The 9233-nt window shown below is 39.2% G+C and overlaps 1 protein-coding gene across 4 annotated transcripts in view; it reads left to right on the top strand.

Annotated features, from left to right (window-relative positions):
- Positions 1-1049: 1049 nt before the first annotated feature.
- The window catches only part of cuedc1b (CUE domain containing 1b), a 43611-nt gene continuing 35427 nt past the window's right edge, over positions 1050-9233 (top strand). For all 4 annotated transcript variants that reach the window (XM_084351417.1, XM_084351419.1, XM_084351418.1 and 1 more), the window contains exon 1: positions 1050-1211. The gene's annotated coding sequence lies outside the window, so the exon portion shown is untranslated. The remainder of the gene's footprint in view (positions 1212-9233) is intronic.

The raw sequence follows: 9233 nt of genomic DNA, 5'->3' as shown, positions 1-9233 counted from the left end.
AGAATATCAATGTACTGAACACAATCAAATGTGTATTTCCCTCTTATTACAGTGTAAACGTTATCTCAACAAATTCATTTACAGTTTGTGACAGTAGATAATCTGTCTGATAGTCTGTCCTTTTCTGGTAGCTATATGATGCTCACAGTGAAATATTTAATCTCAGGATGCCATTTTTTCGGTTATAGGCCCACTATTACATCAAATGACAATATTCTAAATTTCATGCATGCATCATGTTATACCAATATTCCCAATATTCATATTTGGTATGTCTGACATATTTCAGGATTTACACTAGAATTCACAATAATATTCAGTGGGGCTGGAAAATGGTTAGTTGGACAACACGAGTATCTGAGCATACCAGAATAAGATGTATATATTTATTTACTTTTCATAGGGGTCTGTACATAGGAGCACATTTTTGTTCTTGTCTTGGATTCATCCATAAAAGAGAAATTCCACTTAAAAAGTGCAAAGCAGTCCTTGTCATAGAAAATTATGTAACTGTTGAGTGTTCAAAATGTACACATGTTTTTATGCATTCACTAATTAGTATAGTAAATAAAAAGTATGGCTGATTTAACCAAAACTCAATATTACTATGCAACTTTGTATCAGTGGATGGCTGTGGGTGTCTAAATGTTACTTTGCTGTCTGTTTGAAAAACTGGTTAGGAGTTTTGTTTTTACAACATACAGAACACTCTCCTCATACATAAACACTTATTATCATTGGACTACTCTCAATTCAAAAAAACCTCTTTCACTTGTGTTTAGATCTTGAAAACTCCATCTTTTGGCATTGGGGTTTTGTAGATAGATCACATCCTGAACAATGATGTAAATTGCCTGGATGTATTTATTTTAATTATTACAACACTGTATACGTATCTACTACTTTGATGGGTGTTAATTATTTTTAAAACATGATTTAAATATTGTTTCATAATCTATATAACATTATCCACTGTGTACACATAAATACGTATTTTATTTTGAAGCGTTGAATATGTTCCGGCTAATCTGACACATCCGGTTGCCAGCTGAATTTTATGGCATATCTGCTGGTGTGTGAAGGGACAGTATCCATCTGGTTTCCATTACAATGCTAAAATCTGCCGTCCCGCTGCTCAGCTATACTTCCCCTCGACACTTTGGCACACTGTGGCTATGATCTGTTCAGCTGGACCCTCTGCGCCTCTGTCAGTGAGTAACGTTGCAGCTAGCGTTGGTCCGTTGTTTTTTCCAGCCGAAGGACGTGTTTGACAATGCACAGCTTTAACCAAATGATCTGGTGTAAATATTGAGTCTGGTTTACCACTCTGATTCGTAAAAACCAACATGGCAATGGAAAAAGCGTTCATGTCTTCAGTAGTATGCGTTTCTTGCACAGAAAATGACTGGAATTCGTAACATTTCCTGTCTTGAATTCAATGACATATTTAGACCGAGCTAATTTAGGTTGGATGCTGCGAGTGCGAGTCACTGACCGAGGCCTTGTAGATGATAATTCCCTGTCCAGAAGACCTTAGATGCCTGGTTGGATTAGTTAGCTGCAACAGCTAACATATCGCCGCTAAAGCTTGTTTAACTAAAGGTCGCCTCTTAACATAATCTATTGTAGCACAAAGTCACCGTTTTAGTATTGTTAAAAAAATGTTCGGGCGAATAATCACGATATTTGGATAAACATTTGCCTGATCCGAGTTGGCTAGTAGCTGAAAAGTACCGTTAGCTAGTTAGCAGCAATTTATCAGAGACCTGATAGGAGCACATGCAAAGAGCAACGCTTTGTAACGTTAATGTATGGTACGTTAACATTATGCCACACTATAAAAATGAATATATTACACCTTGCTTATCGACAAATACAGGTAACATTACACGATTAAACAAGTTAGCTTCTACAGCCCCTTATGGTCTAGCCTACTTTTTATTTTGGAATACATCTGATCCACAAGGCACAAAATACTGAAGTAAAAGTGTCTTATTTCTGATGCTGTTCCTTTAAAAACACTTCCCTCTTAAAATATACCATGTTGTACAGTGTAACTGATTCGAAACAAACATACATACAAACTATTGTAATGAAGCTGGATGTTAGGCGGCTTGCTACAACTGCTTCCAATGTGAACTAGATCAGAGGCTCCCAACTTTTTGGTGCTAAGGCCCCCTAAATAGCATCAGCTCATAATGACCGGGCCCACCATTTGCAAGATGACTACAGGAAAAAATATATTTCCCTATGTTTATTAATGCAATAGTAGTGACATTTGCATTTCAAATCTTAAATCATTCAATGAGAGTCCATATTTCTGAGTGGCAAGCTCAAATCGTGGCAGCAGCAGATGGCAATTTCCCTTCCTGTGGCAGGCTCCGCTGCCACTGACCTGCCACAGATGCCGGCACTATTTGTAGCATCTGCCAGTGAACCGCCGCTCTTTGGAGCAACTGCCACTTACTTGTTGTAGCAGCCACAGACCTGCCACAGACCTGCCACTGTCACTTGCAGTTGTTTAGGGCAGCTGCCACATACAGGTAGCAAGTGCAGTAGGTGCAGAGAAATGTATTTGTGGTAAATAAATGGGTAAGGTCCGGAGATGGGTTTTAAGATATATTGTTGCTTTATAATTTTTCTAACTGGCTTTACTTGTTATTTTCACTAAGCCCACTTACTGTTTCCAGGGACTTGTCCCCTTGAATAGCGTCTTTCAATTGTAAACATATAATTTTAAATAATATAAAATATGCAAACACGTACAATGACTTGAACCTATCAAGTTTTAAAGATTGGTTCTCCCCTTCAGATGTGTCACAGTGGTTTGGTCCACTGCCTACTAACATGCACCTCCACACACATTAGTGCTTGGTAGTCTGTGGAGCTGTCTCTGGGACAAACAAAGCAGGGATTAAATCTGTGATTTCTGTCACATCTGAAACCTCACATCCCACTTACCACAACTTTTTGTGTTGTTAAATATTTTACAGGCCGATTTTCAATAAGTCAAATTATTTATTGTGTGCTGTTTATAATATGAATGTGGGCTGTTTATTCTCCACATCGGCCACATAGCATGTATTCTGTTAACAGAATAGCCTAAACCTTAAAAATCAGACAAATAAGATGTCCAAAATCTGTCCAATTCAGCAAAAATAAAACATCATATAGTCCACATCTAAACCAATCAGCTGCTTGACCAGGCGACAGCCAGGCGTTTGATTCTGCACAGGACTGGCTCATCTCGAATGAGCCTACTTTGTGGCACCTCCTGGCACTCTGTGGCACCTACTGGCAGCTGGTGGCACCATGTATGCCGAGGAATGAAAGAAATGACATAAAGGTAGATATCTTTTTTATAAAAAATAAACTGTAAAAGCCTATTGTGATTACTTTTTGTGCCATGACTACTATTACTTCTCAAAGTTCAAAGCATGGTCAAATTAGAGGATCTTTATGACTATACTATGACTGACTATATGACTAATAGCTTTAGTTTTTCAATCCTAACATTATTGTTATTTTTATTGTTATTATTATTATTATTATTATTATTATTGTTGTTATTATTATGATTATTTTCTGACCCTGGTCAGCAAAGCAGCACTATCTAGATCAAATGACAAGTTGTGAGAGGCTTTCAGCCTTACAGCTTTACTGAAGGGTAATTACAGTCAGTTTGACACAGAAGCTTTACTTATGTGTTACAGAAACAGCAGACTAGTTCAAGTCCCAGTTAACAGCATCTACTGTAAATAAATTGGTTGTCATCAGTGAATGCAATCTTACCTTCCAATTCCATAAAACTAGGGATGGGGAAAAAATAACGGATTCACGGGAATCCGCGGGATGTTGACGTCACGAAAAAAGACGTAATTAAATTGCAAGGGTGGTGCAGCACCTGGACAATTTTCAGTGCGCACACACAAGAGCTATCTTGAAATTTCAGCTCAGACAACATTAAGCGGGCCACATGTTTGTGAACACTTTTATGCCGTCACATGATTTTGGTGAAGTTACGTTAACAGAGTGGAGCAGCAGTAAGAGACAAGACAAGCTGACAACTGCTAACAAACACACACCATTAAACACATTAAACTCTGTGGTGAAGGAAATAACTCTGTTTTACCTAAACATTTAAACAAAACAAAAAAAACCTACTTCTGCTCAGCGTCTTAGATAGACTCCCCAGCGCTAACAGTACAGAAAAGAGTATGCTCTCACTGCTGGACTTGTAACGTTAATAACACAGAAAATCGAAAATCAGTTCTGAATGGAATCAGACACCCAGGAATCGAAATCGAAACAAATCGTGATATTGCCAGACTCACACCCTTGTTATAAACTAGTTGCAGTTTTATTTACCCTCATAAGGTATAGACTTAGACCCAAGTGTAAGATTAAGACCTTGTAAGATTTCTTAGGCATTTTAGAAGGCATCTCAGTTAAACAGCCTTCTAACATGAAATATATGAAATAAAATAAAAACTAGGGTTAGGGTTGTAATTGAAGATCTTAATATGCAGTATGCCTTTATGGCTTTATATGCACAGTAAATGCACTTTTCCCTAAGGTTTTGTAGCTTATATGCTGCCAGAATATGTTTCTTGTAGAGACCTCATATCAAGATACCTACTTGCTCATAATGACAACACATCAGACCAACTGGGAACCAACATTTTTGGACACTTCAATTCAAAGGGGTCCCTTACCCAGTTTAGATGGGTGTTTTTTCAAGGTCAGGGAAATAGTCTCTAAAATTAAGTGCTCCACGTGGGACTGTTCCAAATTTTACTTAACTTGTAGACTTTTCCGTTTTATTGACATTTGTCTCCACTTGCACGGGATGCACAGGAGGCGGTAGCGCTGTGGATCACTGCCTGCTTCCTCTTGGTGCCCAGCAAGGCTGTCCCAAGTCCCCAGGAAGAGCGCCAGGCTTTGAAGCCAACTTTCATCAAATCAAATCAAAATCAAAAGTACTTTATTATTCCGTTAGGAACTTCGTTGCGGAAGGACATCAAAAGTGCAGGAGCAGCAATACAATACAACGATCCACACATCCCTACATACCACAGACATACCCAACACAATAATAACACACATTCCTACAACCACACATAAGTACAAGTACTCGCAGCAAAGGTTAAAAAAGACACATACAAAGATAAAAATTAGTTAAAAACAGGTTAATTGAAAAAGAAAAAGAAATTATGGTGGGAGTTAGGTATTTAAAAGTCGGATTGAGGTGGGAATGAAACTGGATGATGCCCTCTTTGTCTGGAGTGGGAGTGACCTGTATCTGCATGCTGATGGTAGTAGGCTGTAGTTGCTATGTAGTGTGTGTGTTGTGTCTGTGGCAATCTGTGTGCCTTTTTTCTTGACCTGAGTATTGTAGATGTTGATGAGTGGCTCCTGTTCCTGACCTATGATTTTAGATTCACTATGATCATAGTGGCCAAACTGTATAATTATGCCACGTGATGCACTGGGGCCCAAAAATACTTTTCCCATAAGCTTACATTGTGAAAGAAGCGTCTGTAAAAAAAAGTAGATAATTTTTTTTAAGCGTCACAAATTGAGCTGCTTTTATGTAAATGGCCTGTCATCTAGAAATGGATCATAGACCACAATCTGTTCAACATAAACATGGTGTATGTGATGTCACACCTTAAAGGATAACTACCGTTTTTTACAACCTGGACCTCATTTCTAGTTTAAAATATGATGCTTTACTCACCCAGATAACTTTGGTGTCATTTGGCGTCGTTCGGACGAAATTAGATCCAGTGGAGCGTCGCGTATATCCATATAATGCGAGTGATCCAGGCACCGAAGCGCAGCCTCTATGCCGTTATCTGCCACGAAACTAGTTCATTTCACCAATATTTTGTTACGATATGCTAGTGCTATTCCCCTCTGAGTCCGGGCTCGTCTGTTGTCAACATCCGGGGTCTGTAGGTTGACCTACTACCTCTGACCTGGAAGATGTCGTCTCTGAGCTGCGCGCGCACCCGCGACAGCCCGGCTTGTTTACCTGTAGCTGCTACTGCTAGTTTGACCCCGGATGTTGATAACAGACAAGCCCGGACTCAGAGGGGAATAGCACTAGCATATCATGACAAAATATTGGTGAAATGAACTAGTTTCGTGGCAGATAATGCGTTATATAGAGGCTGTGTGTCGATGCCCCGTTACTCGCATTATATGGATATACTGGCGCTACACTGGATCTAATTTCGTCCGAACGACTTCAAATGACACCAAAGTTATCTGGGTGAGTAAATGATCATATTTTATGCTAGAAATAAGGTCCAGGTTGTAAAAATCGGTAGTTATACTTTAAGTCAGTGATTGTTGTCAAAGTTTGTGATAGGAATCTTTTTTTTTTTTTCAATTATCTTTTTATTTATTTTTAACATTTCAATGACATAACAAACAATCAAGGAAATAAGGAAAAAAAACAAACAAACAGAACAAATCAAAACAACAACAAATAAATAAATAAATACAGCAAATGAAATCAAATCAGTCCATGGTCACAGTTCCCAGTTCATCCTCTGTGAATGTTATGTAAACATGCCAAACCCTATTATGATAAGGTAGTGTCAGAGGTCCATAAGCGGTTCCCATATGCTTCGGACCTATCCTTAGGACATATGTGCATTGTTCCAGTCTTAAAGTTTCTTTTAAGATTTGTTTAAACAGATTAAATGATGGGGGTCTTTGTTGATTCCAATTGAGCAAGATGCATTTCTTTGCTATATAGGACATTATGATAATCCTCTTCCTGCATGTGGCGTCCAGTGTTTTGTCCAATTCCGTACCAAAGAGGTACCGTGTTGGTGTAATGTCCAGCGGGGTTTCCACAACCTTAACAGTTAGATCATGTACTGCCTTCCAGAAATGTTTTAATTTCCTGCATTCCCAAAAAACATGCATAATTGACCCTTTACATGTTTTACAACGATGACATCTGGGGGATGAGTAAGGAAACATTTTACTCAAGCGGAGTGGAGTGAGGTACATCCTGTGCATGAATTTATAATTTTGTTCAATTATTTTATTGCAGGACAGTGAGGAAAAAACATTTTGACATATAGTACCCGACTGATCTTCATCAAAAGCACGTCCCATATCCTTCTGCCATATGTTCCTAAGTGGGGTCAAGGAAGAGCTGTAATGGTCCAACAAATGATAGGAATCTTTGATGATGGTGTTTATGTGCTTTAGAGCCAGACCAATGTTGGGCTTTTGGGATGATAGGTCAGAAATGGATTAGGTTAAAAACAACAAACAAATTCAAGTAGAATTTTTTAATTTAGATATTTTAATGGAGTCGGAGCGGGCTGTACAGGACAAAGTACACAACAGGGGTAGACAATAAGGGAAATTTGCCACTGGCCCGGAGGGTTTTGAAGATCACTGGCCCCACCATTGTAACCACTGGCCCAGGAATCGATCCCCATAATAACGAAAAAGAACAATTTGATTTAATAACATTTATTTTAATACTGCAGTACTGAGGTCAAAAAGTGCAAATACATAAATCAAAAGTGCAAACAGTGCTGCATTACTCAAGCACAATCAGTTCTTCCTCCATCTCCTCCTCAGCTGGTTGATTTTTGCGCCCCCTCCATGTTACAGGGCATTTTACTTGATACGTGCTAAAAAAATAAGATAAGATTTACAGCCTCACCCCACACCATGTCCTCTAATGCAGACATCCAAGTTTAAATATTTGACCAACAGTGTTTTTCAGGGAGGATGATCTGAACAGCTGTTCTATTCACACTTAAAATGTTTTTTGTCTTTTCAATGTAATTTTCAATCTATGAAATCAATCTGTGCCTTTTTTTTGCCAAGCTTCTCTCAAGTTTTACTCTTTCAAATAATCAACCACCTACAGAACTTTTCAGTACGCTATTTTTCTACTTCCTTTTCTCATCATCAATATCATTAATTATTATTATTAATAATATTGTTTAAAGTGAGCCTCTTATCGTTTAACAGAAAAATACATCATACAAACAGCAACTTTTGCAGCCTTGTCAGTCTGATGGCGAGTTATCACCTTTCTGTCATCACTAACATACTGTTAATAATCAAAGAAGCTCTGAGGCTTTGTTTTTATATGTTATAATACAAGATTTCAGCATTGAGCTACAATCAGGCAACATTCATGATTTTGTACAGTCAGACTAACCACAAACTTCTTATTGATGATCATTATAAAGTTTCAGGGCGGTCCTGTAACCATGGTAACTCACGATGCCAGAGGGGAGGGAGAGACGCTGAATGAAGCCGTTTACACAGATACACTGCAGACAAAGTGCAGACTATAGTTGTTGTTTCACACATGTAGCACACAACAGGAGCCTCTCCGTGTCAGACGAGTTCTCACGTGCTGACTAAACTCAGCTGATAATGTAGCAGCGCGACGAGTCCTTGCTAGTTAAGCAGCTAAACTTTAGCGCCGCTCCGTGTTGAGATCCCGCCCTGTGTGGGTCACTGCACTGTCATTGGTCAGGTGCGGACACGCTGTTAACGATACGATTGGCTGTAGAGTGTGACAATCTGTCAATAAATATCAGCCAACAGTTCTCCTCTGATCTACATTGATCTCACAAGTCGTCTCTGTGAAGTTTGAATGACGGAAATCCGTCGTAGCGACGGAGAACTTTAATCCATGCTGGCCCCACCGGGCCAGTGCTTGGAGCGTTCTGGTGGCCCGGACGGTTTTAAAAGTATGTCCGGGTCAGCGGGCCATATATATTGTCGACCCCTGCACAATGACACTATTTTAAATCACTCCTAGCATCGTTTTCTGCATTATATGGTCTGTAGAAAGTTAAGTTTACATATCATCGTATATCAGAAAAACTATATGCTGATACCTATATGTCTGGCCCATTTAAGGGCCATACTAGCCAATAAAATCGGTGCACCAATAAAATCGGTTGGGCTTTAATTATTTTACCCCATTAAAATGTTTAATAGGTAGTTAATTGGATTTATTTTACTGTCACTGATTCTGCAGGATTACACTTGTCAAACATTGATACCAGTCAGCTTTGCCAGGCAGCCAGCCAGGTGATGTAAAGCAGTGAGACAGTAGCCCCATTGACACTGCCATTTGCATGCGGGGATCCTGCACCAATTCTCCACATTCGCCTCTGTGTGAAGGTCTCAGATACGGTGAGGGTTGAAATTTCGCTGCGCCTCCGGAGGTA

Source organism: Pagrus pagrus, assembly GCF_965226575.1.
Source record: "Pagrus pagrus genome assembly, chromosome: 4".
In the NCBI taxonomy this organism is placed as follows: domain Eukaryota; kingdom Metazoa; phylum Chordata; class Actinopteri; order Spariformes; family Sparidae; genus Pagrus; species Pagrus pagrus.
The sequence above is the reverse complement of the archived record's forward strand: the minus strand, read 5'-3'. Positions and strand labels throughout refer to the sequence as shown.